Genomic DNA, 19,455 nt, shown 5'->3' with positions numbered 1-19,455 from the left:
TAGACCAAAGTGTGCCCTGAGACTTCTGAGCCACAATGTCCTCTGGATAGGGGCTTTCGGCCATCTGCTTCCTCTGTCTCAGGGCATTTTCCAGCAGATCCAGATGCATGGGAGGATTTACATAACAAGGTAACAAACACTGACAGGCAACTGCATTGCCAGGATGTGGAAGGAGCTGACAACACTTTCGGGGTAGATGAAGTGGGACTGAGAAAAAATGATCAAGCACATGTATGCCATATGCCAAATTCTCTTTAAAATAAAAAAAAAACGGGCTGCTTTAAAGGTTGTGTGTGTGTTCTTTGAGAATTTCATACAATGTATTTTGATCATGTTTGTCCTTCTTCCCCTAATTCTTTCCAGACCTGCTCTGGAAAGACCACTTCCCCACCCACCAACTTTGTATGTTTGTTTATTTATTTGTTTGTTATTAACCATCAAACCCAGTTTATGCTATCCATACATATGTGACCTTCAACTGGAGCAAGGTCAACTTACTAAGGGCTATACTCTCCAATAAAAGAGTAAGCTGGCTCTCTCTCTCTCTCTCAGCAGCTGTTAAAATTATCAATAGTTCTTCTGTTAAGTGATGTGGGATTCTCCTCTGTATGCTGTGAATACGTTTTATTACCATTGGTTAATAAGGAAGCTGCTTTGGGCCTATGGCAGCGCAGAATAGAGCAAGGTGAGAATTCCAAGCAGAGACAGAGGAGAAAAGAAGTCAAAGTCAGGGAGATGCCATGTAGCCACTGAAGGAGACAGACGCCAGAACCTTACTAGAAAACCACGAGTCTTGTGTTAATACATAGAATAATAGAAATGGGTTAAATGTAAGAATTAGTTAATAAGAATCCTAAGCTAGTAGACCACGCAGTGTTGCAACTAATATAGTTTCGTGTGATTATTTCAGGTCTGGGCAGCCAAGAAACTAACAAGAGTCTCTGCCTACAGCTAAGGGTGAGACTCTGTGCCCACCTTCCTTTCCCGTGCTAGGATTTGGCCTGGCTTTGGCTCACATGGGTTTTGAGAATGCTGTAGTAACTGCTGTGAGCTTGTGTGTGCAGCTACCTTGCTGTGTCACTGTTCTCTTGGAGTCACCCATGACTCTACTGGTGTAGTAGTGGCACAACCATCGTGGGTATAACTAACAGCTCTCTGCTTCTGCTTGGATTTAAGTCCCACTCCACGAAACCTAAACCTGACACCATTATTCAACAAAGAACCTACAGCTAGACAGGTCATAAGCCCTAGGAGAGAAGTTGTTACAATTATTTGCTAAATGGGCATAGTATTTAAACTTACTCCTAATAACTCATTGTTATATCCATAGAAAACACTCAACATCTTTTTTTTTTTATTTTTGAGACAGGGTTTCTCCGTAGCTTTTTGGTTCCTGTCCTGGAACTAGCTCTTGTAGACCAGGCTGGCCTCAAACTCACAGAGATCCGCCTGCCTCTGCCTCCTGCGTGCTGGGATTAAAGGTGCGTGCCACCACCGCCTGGCTCAGCGTCTTCTTTATTCTAAGAAAAAGCTTTAAAATGAGAGAGACAACTGGGCAAGTGGACTAGCTCAGGAAGATACAGTTCATTTCAGAATCAGATAACAGACTGAGATGGACACAGCAGCAATGATTGATAACTGGCTTTATCCTGTGACACACGTTTGGTCAGAGTACCAGAAAGGTAGGATAGAGGGTGGAAGAGCCCAATAGAGCACACTCCCCTCTGTGAAGGAGCTGATAGGCGAACTCTGCTGGTCCTCCAACCATAGGTCTATATCAAGCTGGTAGGCAGACTGAAGAGTGGAGGCCAATCCACTCATCCTGCCTCACAAAATCTACTGCAAAGTAATGACTTGCTCCTTGAGAGGAGAAAGAGGGTGAGGATGGCCCATGGAGGGATGAGAGCACACGAGAGTGCCTAAAACCCAAGTAGGAGAACCCACTGAAGTAAGATGCTCTGTGAATTCTGGGGAAATTTCCAGGGAACTTCTTGACACTCAGAAGACATAAACTCCAAAGGCAAGAGAATGAGGTAAACAGGAAAAGACAACCTAGCCAGCAAGGAAGCTCCTTTCTTGGTCAAGAGGTAGATCAAGAGATACAGGAAGGTATTAAGGAAACAGAATTTTACTGATAAGACTCATCTCCATTTGGATGTCTAAGTAAGGGCAGATGGGTTGCCAATGAGCGTGGATTGAGTGAAACAGAAAAGTCTTCTAAGAATGCTCACAAAGAGGACATAAAAGGGCAACATTAGGAGAGAATACAAAATACACCCCGGGAACAGAAATATGGAGAACCAACGTATGTACAATTGAAGTAGCTGCTTGCAAAAAGAGCTTCAAAGGTGCTGGAGCAATTCCCAGAACAGTTAGAAGTTCCTAAAAGAGGTACCCATGCCAAAGCCAAGAAAAGTGACCCAGGTATAAAAGAATAGAACTCTCCTTTGCTGAGTAACAATACGGTCGTCACATCTAGATGGTTTTGAACCACATAAGTACTTGATAAAATTTTCACTACATTTATTTATTTATTTAGGGGAGAGAACACATGTCACAGCATGTACATGGAGATCAGAGAACAACTTGCCTTGGACAGTTCTCTCCTTCCACCATGTATGTTGTTGGGACAGATCTCAGGTTGTCAAGCTTGGTGGGCAGTGCCTTTACTCTCTGAACCAGCATCCCAGATTCCATACAGATAGAAAGAAATCTTACACCTACCCAAGAACACACACACATGAAGGCGTAAGTCACAAACAATGCCACACCAATTTGGGATTATGATTAATAGGGTGATATTTATTTAAAGGGGAAAAAACTTACAGATCACTGTCAGCCCTCTGCATAACCAGAAAGGAAGTCAAGTCACCGGCGGAGCAGGAAGTGAAGAGAGTGAGGAGAGGGAAGTGGCCGCTTTTTTAAAGGGAGAGAGACCACGCCCCAAGGGGCTGGTATCTCAGCGGTGATAGGCTGGAGGAGTGGGAGGACCTCCTGTAACACCTCCCCCTTTTGTTTAAATTAGAGAGTTCTAAACCTACTATGAAATTATATACAATAAGTACAAATATCCTATTCTAACTAGCTTAGGTCTTGTATAATAAATAACTTGGCCAAGTCATGAGAGAAAAGTAACTACATCTATATAGTCTTCAACCCCATCAAAGATCTGAGAAGGGAAATAATGTTACCTGGTTAATTAGGAAGTTCAATAAAACAACTTCCAAAACATGCAACAAATCACAGAGACAACTAGCTACCTAGGCAATCACCCAAAGTCACATTAGCAGCATTGAAGCAACCAACTTTGGCTAAGGCCTAACATAACTGACACACCATTTTCAAAGGCAAGCAACTTTTCAAAACTATCTTACCCTGTCTTGGCAGGATAAGACAGCCCTGTTTTATCCATTGATGCATGCTCTGTATCTTTGTCAGTGGTTGAGGTATGGGCATTTCTTTGCCCCAAGGCCAGTTCTGCCAAAAGGAAAGGCTCCAGGTGGAGTGTCTTTGGTGCTCAACATTCTCTCGGGAATAGAGTGGTGTTGCCAGGAGCAATTGTGTCTCACTACCACAAAACTCTGAGTTAGATTAAAGGCCATTTTCTACAGCTTGCTAAATTAAGGACTCATGTGGTCAGAAAAAGAGAGATACACAGTAAAGAGAGATTCAAAGACAAAGAAAAATTTTAAATGGTTTACTGTGTGTTAAAAATATAGTCAGACTGCCGGGCTGTGGTGGCGCACGCCTTTAATCCCAGCACTCGGGAGGCAGAGGCAGGCGGATCTCTGTGAGTTCGAGGCCAGCCTGGTCTACAAGAGCTAGTTCCGGGACCAGTACCAAAGCTACAGAGAAACCCTGTCTCGAAAAACCAAAAAAAAAAAAAAAAAAAAATATAGTCAGACTAAAAGTTAAAATTCTTAAAGTAAACCTCTGTGACTTCAAGGTGTGGTGGCACACGCCTTTAATCCCAGTGCCTAGAAGGCAGAGACAAACAGATCTCTGTGAGTTCTAGGTGTAATAGTGTACGCCTTTAATCCCAATGCCTGGGAGGCAGAGACAGGCGGATCCCCGAGACTTCAAAGACAGCCTGGTCTACAGATATACGCTCAAAAAGCAAAAAGTTAACATAGGAATGTCACAGCTTAGATTCTTAAGTGCCTAGTGATTTAAAGGCGCAAATCAAAAGTGCTCCTGGATAGTAAAAATTTTCAGATTCACAATAGGACAGATTCAGACCACTAAATGAATCACACTGTTGGATAAATATACGTAGGCTTGGGAGAGAGAAGAAAAAGAATATAGAGAATAAAGTTAATGGTTTAAAAAGAAAAAAGTAAAAGTAAAGTCTTTAAAGAGACAGAGTACAGATAGTTAAGAGATTAAAAGAAATAAAGAAAAATAAGCTACGTAAAAAATGGAAAATTCACAGAGAGTCTGGATTATGTACATTGTGTTTTCTTTAAAATTTTTGACTGTGAAGGAGCTAAGTACAGAGAGACATTTCATTATATGGGCTGCCCATTGGAACCAGAACGGATATCATGAGAGTATGATTTCAGAATTTGGATCTAAGGATATGATACTTTGGAAAAGAGATTCTTCTTTTGTTTTCACAGAGGATGAGACTCTATGGATTTCTTCTATTCCGATTTGGTATGATGGACCACGTCCCCCTGAAGGTTTGCTGTGAACACCTTCAGAAAATTGCTTCGCTCAACTGCCAACTGAGATGAAACTAGCACACAGGTTATACCATGAAAGACCTAATTAACGACGCCCCCATTCAGCAGGAAGCAGTTTGGAGAGAAAAAACTGCGCCCATGTTCCCAAATATGGTTTATAAACGTTCTTTTACATTTAAAGGGGGATATGATATAGATATGAATAATTTGTATTAGTATAGATTTTGCTTTATTGATAGAGATTTACGGTCAATTTTGTTATATGTATAAGTGTTTCTGATGTAACTTTTACTTGATAACTGTTTTGTTATATGTAATTTTGCTATGTTAAGTTAAAAGCCTTCCTTTTTTTGTTTAAACAGAAAAAGGGGAAGTGATGTGGGAGTGTCATATATCAATCTGTTGATTTCATTGGTTAAGCAATAAAGAAACTGCTAGGCCCATTGGATAGGCCCACCCTTAGGTGGGTGGAGTAAACAGAACAGAACGCTGGGAGGAAGAGGAAGTGAGGTCAGACTCCACAGCTCTGCTCTCCGGAGCAGACGCAGGAGAGACGCCATGCTACCTGCTCCAGGGAAGACGCACGCTATGAAGCTCTGACCCAGGATGGACTTAGGCTAGAATCTTCCCGGTAAGACCGGTGCTCACAGATTGTTAGAGATGGGTTGATTGGGATATCAGAATTAGCCAGTAAGGGCTAGAGCTAAGGGCCAAGCAGTTTATAAAAGAATACAGTGTCCGTGTAATTATTTCGGGGCATAAGCTAGCCGGGCAGGGCAGGCGGCTGGGGTGTTTGGGGACGCAGCCCCGCCGCCTTCGCCCCTATTACTACACACACACATACACACACACACACAATCACAGTCGAACAGATTGTTTAGAAAATGTGGAAAAGCATGTCCGTTAGTTACAGTAGCATAAATAATAGTTTCAGGACATTAAATTCAAAGAAAAGAGAGCATTTGGGTGATTGGGGCTATGTTGATTTGTTTTAGTATAGAGTTTTAGGCGTGAAAATTGGTGTTACAGAAAGAGTGTGCCCAGCCAAAAGCAACTGAAAACACTTTTTAGTTACGTTTTGGGTGTCAGAAAATGTGTAACACCTGAAGATTTATTTCAGTTAATAAAGACATGAAGTTTGCTGATGTACATGAAAATCATTAGAAATCTCTTGGACACTAATTTTAATTTTTCATTTATCCTATAGAACTTCAATGTTATACTCTTTGACCTAAATCTCTTTCTCTCTTGCCCCACCATTTTAATTGTTCTATATAGTTTTTTTTAAAGTTTCTATTCCATATACAAGCAAGATCATGCAATATTCTCCCCCAACCACCACATTGAGTTTTTTTTTCACTTAATATCCTCTGGGTTTATTTATTCTGTAAAAAATGGCAAAATCTCCTTTTTCAAGGCTGAGCAAGAATTCATTACACATAAACATAATTTCGTTATTATCAGTTGATGGACACGAGTGGTTTTCTATCTTTCCTATTATGAATAATGCTGTGTGAGCACCAGAGTGCTGACATCTCCGTAAGGTGCAGCTTTCATTTCCCCTGAGTAGAAACCGGAAGAGGGATTCTGGCTGATGTGGTGGCTTTATTTTTAGACATCTGAGGAACCTCCTTTCTGTGGCTCCTGCCGTCGCTTGCTGTCTCTTGTCCTCCTTTTGGATGGCACCCATTCCCGTGTGAGCCGATACCTCCTCGTCTCATCGAGGACTGGATTCTCATCTCCTTATTGGTAACTTGAGGATCCTTTCAGATACTCGCTGGCCATTTGGGATGGGGAAAGAGGGAAAGCAAGCATGTTTATGTGGGTACATGTGCACCTGTGTCTCTGAAAGACACAGGGTTCCTCATTGAACCTAGAGCACACAATCTTTATGGATTAGCCAGCAAGCTCCAAGGATCCTCTTCTCTCTGCCTCCCCAGGGCTGACATTACAGGTACACACACCTGGACCTGTTTTGTTGTTGTTGGTTTGGTTTGATTGCTTTGGGTTTTGTTTGTTTCTTTATTTGTTTAATGTAGATTCTGTGGATCAAACTCAACATGCTTTTCTAACAAGCATTTCACCAATTGAACCATCTGCCTGGTCCTCACTGGCCATTCTCCTGTCTTCTTTGAAGAAAATGATTACTCATAGCATGCCCTCTTGTTTAGTTGAGGTGTTTCTTTTTGTCCTGTGTGTTTGCCACTGAGTTGGGGGAGCCCCTTGTATAGTGTGAATGTAGCCATTTTATTAACACTCGGTTTGTGAATCTTTTCTTCCAATCCCTAGGCTGCCTTTTGTTGTTTCCTTTTCTGTGCAAAATTCTTTAGTTTGTTCTCTTTCCAGATATTTGTTTTTGCTTCAGTTGACTGAGGGATTCACTGCCAAGATCATCACTGCCAAGAAGGTTTGGTTTTTGTTTTTTTTTAACCCTATTTTCTTTAGAGTTCCAGGTCTACATTTGGGATGGTAATTCATTTCAAGTTGAATTTTATGTGGTGTAAAAGAAGGTTCCAGATTCATTTTCTTGCATGTGCAGAACCCATTTTCTCGGCACCACTTAACACTTATTAATGAAATCAAACACGTGCTTGTTTAGTGTAACCGTCAACACCGCATAACCCATACTCACATGGGCTTGTGTCTAGATGTCCTCCTGTTCTGTTCTGTCGGTCTCTGTGTGTGTGTCAGTACACTAAATCACAAGCTAGTCCTAAGCCATCCTGTTCCCAGCACTATACATTGTCAGGTAGTTTGAAACCAGGAAGTATGGTGCTTCCGACTTCCTTCTGTTTTACAAAAGATTGCTTCAGATATCTGGGGTCTCTTGTGGTTCCATACACATTTAAGGATCTTTTTTTCCCTCCTGTTCCCACGATGAATTTGGGGTGGAATCTGACAGAGCAAATGCTGAGCTATATATTACTTTGGGAATTATGTATATTGTAGCATTATTCATCTTTCAATCTGTGAATATAGGCTATTCCCCATATATTTGTGTCTTCTTCGCTTTCTTTTATTAGCATTTTTATAGTCTTTAGTGCATAGATCTTTCATCTCTAGAGTTGAATTTATTCCCAAGTGTTTTATTCTTCTTAGAATTGTTAATGGGAGTCTTTTCTTGATTTATTTTCCAGGCTGGTTGTTATTGACGTGAAGAAAGACCAACTGATTTGTTGTGTTGATTTTGTGTCCTCCTAAACTGAAATAAAATGTCTCAAAGCAAAAAAGTACATATATTCCTAAAATTCTAATTACTGAAACCTAATTCTGTGTGTTCAGATTTCATGAACTCGAGACCAGAGAGAAAAAGAAGGAGGCATGGATCAAGCAATCTGAGGTCCTGCCACACTCAGGGGGGACTCAAAAATGTTTCCACTTGAGCATCTGGCAAACACCGAAATTGTCTAAAAAGGTAAACATTATTTAAAATTTAAACGTGGTTTTCAAAGGGTCTCTACAAATACACCGTAGAGAAATATTGGAGACAATAAAAGCAAAATGTCACCCTTATGTTAAAAGAAGAATTGAACAAAAGTATAAATAAACCAAGAGAAAGTTTCCATTGGAGCAAGGAAATTTTATAAGAGATTCAGAAATACTTCCAGCAACAAATGTGAATGAATTGAATCTTGAGTAAAAGATATGCAGAAATGACAGGCTTCCGGCAGCAAAATGTAAATGCAGAAAGAAAATAAAATTATATATATAATTTTACACTTTAATATGCATGCCCTAAAATCCTAGATCCATTTGAATTTTGATTTCCAACTAAGAGTGAAAAGAAGACTTTTCAAACAAGACTGAAGAAATTTACCATCGAGTTCCTGTCTGGACAAGATCCAGCAGTCAACTATTCAAGGGATGAGAAAACAAACGAAGGGCTGGAGAGATGGCTCAGCAATCAAGAGCACTGGCTGCTCTTCCGGAGGATCCCTGTTCAGTTCTTAGTACCCACATGGTGGCTTACAACATCCAAAACTCCAGGTCCAATGGAGGGATCCAGTGCCTTCTTCTGGCCTCTGTAAGCACTGCATGCATGTGACACACAAACACACATGCCGGCAAAACATCCACACACATAAATACAAAATCATGTTTTTAAAAATAAATGAAGAATAGTTAAGTGAGAGGAAAGAAACACGAGCAAAGGAACCATTGAGAGACTAAAGGGGTGGAATTGTAAACAGTAAGATGTCACTAAAATGCAGAAAAAAAGGAAGAGTTTGATATGAGAGTTAATGAGTCAGAATTTTGTAAACAGTAGAACCATTCTGAGACCATCCAGAAATTTTGAATAATTTTATGCTATACACCAGCCATGCCTACAGGATTAATAGTGTCCACTTCCAAATAAACAGTGTGAGCAAAGAGAAAGTGAATCAATACCGTGTAAAGGAGGAAAGTGGGGGCTGGGTAAAATATACATACAGCGTGAGAGCAGCTAATGGAATTAAGTCCAAACACACTAGCGATGAGAACAAATACAGGCCGCTAAGCTCACCACCCTAAAGGACGAGCATCGGACGGGCTACGAAGAAATCCATTATCCACCGTTGAAAAGAAAACAGATCCAACACCCTAATGACTCCCATGTATTCAAAGTAAATGGATAAGAGAAAAATACAATAGGCAAATATTATTTTTAAAAGGCTGGTACCACTAGATTAATACCAAACAGAATAAATACTAAGGAAAAGGCATCATGAATAATAAAGACGATCTCTACATAATAATAAAGAGCTAATTGTTTGAGAACGACACACGAACCTGAATTTTTATGTAGCTAAGGTATGGCTTCCAAACAAGCAGATTTTCAAGGAGGAGCTGATAGATCTGCCAATAGAGAGAGTAATCTTACCATGCCTCCTTTTGCTATTGATACATTGTGAAGACTGGCTGCCTATGAGGCCACAAAGTGCAATAAAGACCAAATAACTTGCCACCCCATTAGCATCGCTTGACCTCAAAGCCATCCAATTAGAAATCAATAACAGAAGAAACTGCGGAGGACTCGTGATGGGAGCTGAAAAGACGGTGTAAGGTGATGACAGGAAAATTTCATGATGTGCACTGGGTGTGCACTGGATCATCCGGAAAAGCGACCAAAGGCTCAGAGCTCACTGGGGAGCTCAGAAAAGGCAAGAGAGCTGCGATTAGCCGAGTGGAAACAAGGGGAAGATAAATACACAAGATTACAGGACTAGGAAATGAATCATTAACAAGAGCCTTATATTTCCAAGCTCACGCTAAGGAAAAGAAGAGTTTTTTGTTGTTGTTGTTTTGTTTTTTAATCTCCAAACTGTGGGCTGCTGAGTACTGCTCTGTAACTTCAATCCCAGCACTCAGGGTAGACGATGGAAGGTTTGGGGTTCCAGGCCATACTAGGCTTCACGGCAAAACTTTGTTTCTCACTGCCAACACCCTTTATTTTATTTTATTTTTGGGACAGTACTTTTCTAACAAGATTGAGCTGGTTTGCCAGAAACAGGTATCTAACAGGACACAACAAAAATAAGTATTAGAGATGAAAAGAACATATGCATGCAGAGTAAACTTTGAAATACTATCAGGCACTTGAATGAAATAGTAATGTTTCTTGAGAAGAAAATACAGCATATCAAATCTGAGTCACATACATAAAAGAAAGAAAGAAAATAGTTGGGAAGAGTGATTACTATGGAAGCATTTGAATCAGCAATTTAAATCTACCAGGCTCGGAAAAAGGAAACAGCATTAAGTCTAGATGTTTTGCTAGTGAGTTCCCCTCTGAACACTGAACAGTCTGACTCCCAAACCTTGTCAAGAGATTGAGATACAGTGTCATTGGGTTTGTCCCAGGACAGAAAGAGTGGTCTAATTTTAGAGAAATATATTGCCTTCATTGAATGACTAAAAGACAAAACACATATGATCATCTCAAGAGACTGGGGCCAAACTTTGATAAAAATTCAGAATGAACCTTAAAAATATTGAATAAAAATAAAAAAGGTTGGTAATATATACTCAAGGGTGGGGTGCTTGCCTAGCATGTATGAAGTTCTGAGTTCAATTCATAGCATCGCAATAAATGACTGAACAGCAGCTTTCTTGGGATAGAACACACACAAAACTCCAGATCGAATGTCCTCTTGTAGCGGGAATCACCTGCATCCCCTTGACAGGTGGAAAGAACGCTGTTTCCCCTTTTGACCGGGACTCAGCGCTCTACTGCAGGGACCTGCTAGGCACTCGGTAAGATGGAAAAGAAGGGATGACATAGGAAAGGGTCCACCTCAGTGACAGTGAGCTGATGCTTAGAAAACTCACATGACTGGACAGACAAATCATCAGACCACACAAGACATCAGCAAAGCTGCTGGTTTTTTTTTTTTTTTTTTACTTTTTTCAGCATCAAAACTAAATTATTTGAAAAATACAGTATTTTAATGTCAATTTGCAAAGCTCAGACTTTTTTGAAACAAATCTAAAGCATCTTTAGATGAATGCTTTCTTTAGAAAGCTTCAAGACCCTATGAGAACCCATGATAAAAAATTAATATATTTAAAATAACCAAGGAGCGGGACTAGGCTCAAAAGGTAGAGAACTCATAGCCACTTTTCCCAATTTTACCTGGAAATTTAGTTCAAGTGTAGATAGAATATACCCATTGCATTTTTTCTGAAGAATTTGGCAATTTAATCATAAAATTCAAAGGCAAAAGATAGGACTAAGCAGACCAAGCTGAAATAAACAGGAATGGGAGACTTCTGCCAGTTTTTCAAAACTTACAGTGCCCATAATTAAAAACTACAGAACTCACGTGACAGTTTACCAACGATGCACATGTGGAAAGCGCGCCCTCAAGGAGAGCATCACAAATAACACGGCCAGATAAGCCACCAGTAAATGTTGCGGAGAGCATTTTAGAAACTGTGCTTGAGTTTCTCACCCACGACAAACGTAATCAACTTCAGGCATATTGAAAACAAATGTGTTTAAAATGTGAAACGTTAAAATATTTTTGAAGAGAATACTCTAGAATACACTGATGAGGCAAGGATGTAGATGGGGATTTCCCAGGGACACAGAGTGCAGACTGCAAAGGAAAGTACAGCGCTGCTTAGCTAGAAGAAGGAAGCGTGGTGGAAAGGCAGCAGAAACAGTCCCACAGTGGGAGAAAAGATTTAGACCCTACTTAAAAAAAAAAAGAAAGTGCTGTCATTTATAATATATAAAGAATTTCTATGAACCAATAAGAACTATCTGTTCACTTGGCAGCCCGCCCACTAAAATTCAAACCATGTAGAGACTAGAAAGGTTCCCGTGCGAAGATATCATGCAAATGTGTGGCACCTTCCATATTTTTAAGTCACAACCAAAAGAACAAACATTGTATGACTCCACAGATACGAGCTAGTTGGAGCTGGCAAACTCAGAGACCCTGTGAGCAGACTGCCAGGGACTTGGGAGGGCGGCGGTGATCGGGAGGTACAGCTTACTGGACTACACAGTGTCTCTGCAGGGTGACAAAGGAGTTTTAGAAAGAGATGGAGGTGATGATGCCTGCGGAACACTGCGCCTGTAATTAATGGTGCTGAATTTTACACTTAGAACAGCTTCCATTCAAATCCCGTACGATTATAAGGTGTGACCACAATAAAAAAGAAGCTATTAAAAAGGGGAGCAGGAGATTCAGATAGACAAGATAAAATACAAATGTCTGGAAAGATGTCTGTAAATAAAAGCAACACCACCACGATGATACTTCTCACCTGCTGCTAGGCAGAAATAATCAACTCAGGAATAACAGGAGCTGGTAAGACACGCAGCAATGGGAGCTGTCACAAGGCGCGGGCTGGAGTGTTAGTCAGTTCAAATGCTCTGGAAGGTAGGAGGCCATCACTCCCCGCGGCTCTGGAAACTCATGCTTCCCGTTGCCTTAATTACAGTGAAGCACTGGCTGCCATAGCAAGAATAAGAACAGAACATGGCTTCGAGGTAAAGAAGTTTATTTCTTTCACACATCTCGCTTCTGGTGCCCGCAGTCTGGCTTACTTAGGTAACTCTAATCCTCCCAGCTTTGGGGGCGGGGGATGCAGTTCTTCCTGAGACTTTTTCTGCAAAGCTAAAGGTGGACCCTGAGCACCTTCAGGGTTTGAGTAGTGAGGGCAGGGAGGAAGGGCACTCGTGGGCTCCGACAGAGCAGCGGGAAGAGATGCTGTTAGGGATCATCAGCCGAAAGGGACCCTGGGAACTGTGGGACGAGCAGGAAGACATTCTGAAGGGCGAGAAGCCTGCTATACCATGATGACACTTTGATGCCTCAGCAATCTCACAGCTACATATACCTTCAACTCTCCCATGCATGGGCACCAGGACACGTTCACAAGAAAGATCATGGGCACACCATCAAATTATGAAAGAGAAGGAAACCACCCAGATGCTCATCACTGTGGCAATAAAAAAAATCACAAAAAATAAAAAAGAAATAAAAGTCAAGAAAAATAAATCATGGCATACCTATTTACTGGAGTCAAAATGAACGAGCTACTGGGACACAACTGGAAAAGGCCACAGACAATGTTCCTAAAAGAATACTAATATGCAAATGGGTATTAGGTACTGGGGTATTGTTTTATAATTTTTATTCAAATTTTGTGTATATATGTGTATAATATTCATTATTTTGCATATATTTACAATAATAATTTATGTTTACCTCTCCAAAATAAAATAAATATAATTTTCACCCAATAGGCTGATAAGAGCAAATGTTCGTTAATATTCAATTTAGGCAAGGATATGGACAGACGGGTAGGGAAGTATGAATTGTGGCTTTACTTTACAAAGTGCTGACTTAAATTGGACGTTTCTATGAGCTGCAAACTCACTGCTCAACATCTAACTAGAGAAATAGCGATGCAGTTCTAAGGCAGCAGGCAGAGGCGCTGCTTACAACACATCTCAGACAGCTGAGTCTAGATGCTGGTAAGGCTCTGTCCAGCTCCATCGTGACCCAGCCTCGTCACCAGCCAGGACGGAAGAGGACAAAAGGGGGATGTGGATCATATGTGCCTGAGTAGCTTTCCGGAACTTACAGAGAAAATGGCAGTGGGCATGTACATGTGTGTGTGTGTGTGTGTGTGTGTGTATGCGTGCGCGCATGCGAGAGAGAAAGAGAGAGAGAGACTAGCAATTGTTTTGAATTTTCTCCAAAATAACTTATTGTCATAGAATGCCTAATATGAGGACTTATTTTTAAATATTAAGCTTAAAAATATTTTAACCGCCAAAAGCAATTTCACATCTGAATAAAACTAAATGATAAGATGATACAACTCAGCCATTCATTCAATAGTTCTAGGTCTGGGGATGTCGCTCAGAAGCAGAGTGCTTGCCGAGTGCGTGTGAGGCCCTAGGATTGGTCCCCAGTGTGGGAAAAGGGTAACAGCACCAAGAATGGCCGTAGCAACAGCAGTGGTTCTTGAGCGCTACCATGCTTACTTGTTATTATTAATTGACTTGGATTGAGAAGGAAGCACATGTGTGGGTGAGTCTGTGAGGAGTTCGGCAAAGATTGGCTAACGGGGAAAGACAGGCCCTAAATGTGGCAGGACCATCCCAAGGGCTGTGGATCAAGATCGAATAGAAGCAGGGGAGGGAGAAAGTGAACGTGAGCAGCATTCTGTCCCTGTGTGTCTGTCTGTCTCTCTCCTCTCTCTTTCTCTGTTCCTAATGTCGTGAAGATGAGCAGCCCAAGCCATACACAGCCACTATGATACTCCACCTTACTCTAGGCCCAGAAGCATCAGAAGCCAGGACTATGAACCAAACCCTCTGAAATAATAATCCAAAGTAAATAATTCTTCCCTTTTATGTCATTAATAGCATGTATTTTGTCACAGCAATGAAAATCAAAACACAAGTACATAAAACATTTCAGGATATAGAATACAGTTGACTTAAAAGCTAATTCCCTTCCTTATAAAATTTGCTCATCTCGTAGACTTGATCTCATCACAAAGGAGTTTTAGCAACCACAGCACTCAATTGAAGAATAAATATTTATTAGAAAAAAAAAGAATCCCCATTTTTGTTTTCCTTTTTTTTTTAAGTGAGTCGACTGGAGAAGTCCAGTAATTGTCCAAGTCCTTGGTTTCCCTGTCAGAGAAGGGAGTGAGTGATGGCATTTTGTCCAAAAGCCAGGTACTAGGCATCTGTAGGTGAATACTTCGATCGTTTTGTTTGCAGAGCCTGTGTGTAGCTGATCAACGGGAAGAAACAGAGGTAATTTATCTTACTTTTCACCAAGAGTCTAAGGTACAAAATGCTTATCATTGAAACCAAAAATACAGTCCAGATCAAAACACTGTTAGGTGATCACATAACTAATTAGAGGATGCAAAGCAAAGGGGAACACGGCGTAAAATCCACGAGTTCTCTTCACAGAGGTCGCTGGGAAATGTGTGTCTTTCTTCACACTCTTGCTGAGGACTCAGTAACTCGGGAAGAAGCACACTGCAGAAATTGTGCCTATCACGTCTTAATTTTTGAAATCCTCATGCCTAAAAGTTGGAGCTAAAAATAATTAACTTCTCTAATCATTAAGAAGTAAGCGACAGATGGGAACCACTGGCTGTCATGGAAGGGATCCTGGGTCCCCAGAGAACTCCAGCCTGGGTCGAACAGCTTGTCCACCCACTCAGATCCCTGCCAGTATCAAAAATGGTTTCAAAGACATTAAAAATGCTCTTCGGTCAGGGCCTCCGAGGCTTCTAACATCCCTACCCATCTTTACCCTTCAGCTTCATCAGAAACCTTGGTCCTCAGGCCCAACCCAATGGCCTCACACCACCAAGAATGGCAGAAGCTCTTGGATCTACTTGTTCCTCATGGTCAAGCCATTGCAACAAAACCAGGTTTACTACCAGAGATTCTAGAATTGCCTGGTATGGTAGCCACCAACTGCACGTGGCTGCTATCCAGAGCATGCAGGCAGTTAACATGGCATGTACCATTCGTATAGAGCACACACCAGCTTCAAAGGTGTGCCAAAACCATAAATACAATCAAGCATTAGCAACATGGAGATAAAGTTAGCTGATTTCACCATCTCAGAAAATGAGAGTGCACTTACACAAACTAACATGGCCATGACGTCATCAGAAAAGGTAATCTTACGAGACCACCATTATAGAGGCTATTACTCTTCTATCAAAACATTGTTTTGCAATGAATGACTTTATGCTACTGGTAATTTTTATGTTGACTACATACTGAAATGATGCCAATTGCAATATACAGAGTGACATTGTATTGTGAAAATGAATTCCATCCCCTACTTTCACCATTTCAGTGTGGTTACTAATATGCTTTGCGTTATATTTCTATTGAACAAGAACAACCACAGGAATCGGCTATGGGGAAAATGGGGAATGGCATCTGGTTCTCTGAGAGCAGGGGGTAGCAAGAACCAGGCATGTGTCATGGCCCCACACACGAGGGATGGCACAAGGCCTCCCCAGAGAGGAGGAGAGGAATGACTATCCTACACGACTGCAAGCATCTGCCTTGAGAATCAGGTCGTAAGCCTGTGTGCTGCTCTGAAGAGCAAATTGATTCTTGGCTATGTGACTTCATACAAGGGACAAACGTGAGTGGCACTATCAGAACTTAGAAGGATGCTGTGGACGGGAACAAGAGCCAAATGACAGCATCCTCCTCAAGGATGGGGGTCAACTAAATGATGCCCTAAAGGCATCAATAGGAACTGTTTCCTTCTCTTTCAGGGAGAAAGACCTGCTTATCATCCTTAGCAAAACATCTGCAGGTGAGTCAAGGCTGTCCCCGCCACTAGACATGGATTTCTTCGGCGTATGTTTATTGAGTATCTGTCGCATGCTGGACACTTGGGAAAGAGTGTCAAGCTAAATAGACAGGGCTTTCTGTTCTTGCGGTGTTAAATTCTAGTGGAAGAGACAGCCTCTCCCTGTGAAAACGGAGCAAGTTCACACAGATCATTACAGACCGTACCAAGCAAGACTACGATACAAGGGTGGCAGTTGGGGAGTTAGCATTCCATTGGGAGTTGTAGAAAGAAGTGTTTGAAGTGGGAGGAGAGCAGTGGAGATGAAAGACTAGGTGAAGGGAAAGGATATGAGGTTGGAGAAATGGCAGGGCTCAGCCACGAAAAATTCTCTCTAATCTGAGTTCTGATTCAAGTACCGTGTTCATGGAGATTGTCTGCCCTCGGGGCCTACCAAGGCAGTGTTCAGTTGATCCTTCTCCTATGATCAGGCAACAGCAGTGCCTGGAATTTAATAGTCCAAAGAGTTTTGATCTCTCTGGGTACTATTTTGCACCATGGGACTAGCTTCAGTGACTGTCTAAGGTCCTTCCCAGGAATGCTTTGAAACTGAGTTTAGCCTTCTCCAAGAGGGATTACTTCTCCAGGGTGGGAGCCCACAGAGTGCACACTTGTAAGTGAGCCCCAATTCCAGGTTCAAGCAAACTCATGCTAACAAACAGAAGCAGGATCTTGGAGCCTCTGATGAGGTAGGAGAACCAGGAAGCAGCTGCCATTGTTCTTTGCCCAAGCAGCTGGAGAAGCCTTCCCACACTGCTGTCTCTGTGAGTCCACAGGCAGCCAATGTGGGGCTGGGGCTGGGGCTGGGGCTGGCCAGTGGAGTTGTAGGAGTTTAATGGGAATCTCCTAGGAAGGGTTCACACAAGCCTAGAGGCCTGCCCTAACTCCTGGAATCCAAGTTCCCTACCCCTCACCCAGAGAGGCTACAAAAGTATAAATGGTCTCACAGTTAAAGCAAGCTTTTGGGAGTCACTCTTCCATCCCTGTGTTAGCCAAGCTCTTTGCTTTCTCTTAGAAGTAGACAAACTCTATAAGGAAAGCCTATGCCCTTCTGTAAATCATCTTGGGAGGTAATTAGAGAAATTACCCCCATCCCCACTCCCATGGAGCTGCAGAGGCTCAGCTCCTGTGTGCCACTGACAGAGTCAGCAGAGAGCATCCTGGGAAAGTCTCCTGCATCCAGAACCAGGAGTCTTCCCACGGAGCAGCTAGACTAAGGAGAGGTAACAGAGAATAGAAAGGGCAAAACTAGAGATGAAAAGGGGGACAAAAGGGTGAAGCATGGAACTCTGTCTGCACCTCGTCCCATCAGCTGCCACCCACACAGGGACACAGGGTGTCCACAAGCCAAGGGTCTCCCTTGTAGCCATTCTAGTCTCCCATCAGGGCCAGCTAAGAGGCATTCATCTTCTTAATGTTTCTGTGAACAGAGTGGGAGGCCAGTCGAGTCTGGCAGGAAGATGGAGCCCTACATCACTGCACCAGGTATCTGGCATTAAAGGTCCAGTTCCTCTCATCTACCAGCTCTCTTGGTACCAAGTGGGGGGGGGGGCAGTCAAGGCTGTTGTTTTGGGCATGCCTAGCTGGGATAATCCTGATTAGGGCACATGTGTCATTTTTAACCCCCTCCACCATACAAGGCTGGATAAGCTATACAATATGAATGGTCTGGGCCCTTTCCATCAATCACTAGGTAGGAAAATGCCCTACAGGCTTGCCTACAGCCCGATTTTATGGAGGCATTTTCCTAATTGAGGTTCCTCCTCACAGATAATTTTAGCTTGTGTCAAATTGATGTAGAGCTAGCCAACACAATACCATTCCATCCTGTCTAGCAGCAGGGGCCTTAAAGGAGGAGAGAGGGAACAAAAGAAGGGGGTTCGGGGAGAGCCCCCTACTTTTCAAACCACAAGCAGAGTTGTTTTATGACTGATGTAAGTGGAGACCACCAGAAGAGATAGCCACCAAGTACAGCAGGACCTGGATCCCGAAAGTAGAGCAGGCCCATCATTTCTTGGGGAAAGAAGGAAGTTCCTTTACTCACATAGGTTTGCATAGGGTGGTGGCAAGTTCCACACCATGTGACTTAGTCTGACCTAGTCCACATGCCAGGAGCACAGAGCATAAACCTTTCTTCAAGCTGCAAGGAGGAGGCACCAGGCTCGCTGACTTCCTCTTCCCACTGAGACCTGTGTGTTCTAACAAGCCTCTGTAGGAGCCTGTCAGTTCTTTAAGCGAGAGACTGGGGGAGGGGACGTGGCCTTACTTGGGGGTGGGGCAGCTGAAGGTTTGTGATCTAATGTGTCTCTCTGTTATCCTTCTCCTGTATTTTAAAAAGTGAGGACCTGTCACATGGTGTCTGTCAGCCTACCTGAAAGCAGAAAGCATCCCTAAAGAGAAGAGAAGTCTCCTGAATGGATATGCTATTATTCCAGTCTTAGAACGATACGGAGAAAGTTCTACAGTGTGAAAAGGAGCTGGCCTGATGTAATTCCCACATCTCAGAAAGGATACTCTTCCCTTTCCACAAGTCGAGACAGAAATCACAGATGTAAGATGGAATTGGAACTGTTACTATGAATGTACGTTCCTATTTTTGTATTTCATCTCTGACCTTTTCCAATAAACATAACTAGGGCCAGACTAGAGGGGTTTTTTTGCTTGCTTGTTTGTTTTGTTTTCAAGTAGTTGGAGAAAGAATGGTAGTCAGGACCAACAATGACATCACTCAAAAGTCTGCACACTGGATGGGAAGATAGCCCGGCTGGTAAGGGGTTTGCCATGCAGGCGTCGGGGCCTGAGCTCAGATCTGAGCACCCATGTAAAAAGCCAGGTGTGACTTTTCATGTTCCAATTCCCAGGAGGGAATAACGGATCCCTAGAGCTCACATCCAGGCAAACTACCCACATCAGTGAGAAGA

Source organism: Microtus pennsylvanicus, chromosome 3 (genome assembly GCF_037038515.1).
Source record: "Microtus pennsylvanicus isolate mMicPen1 chromosome 3, mMicPen1.hap1, whole genome shotgun sequence".
Lineage (NCBI taxonomy): Eukaryota > Metazoa > Chordata > Mammalia > Rodentia > Cricetidae > Microtus > Microtus pennsylvanicus.
This window is presented reverse-complemented; position numbering follows the sequence as displayed.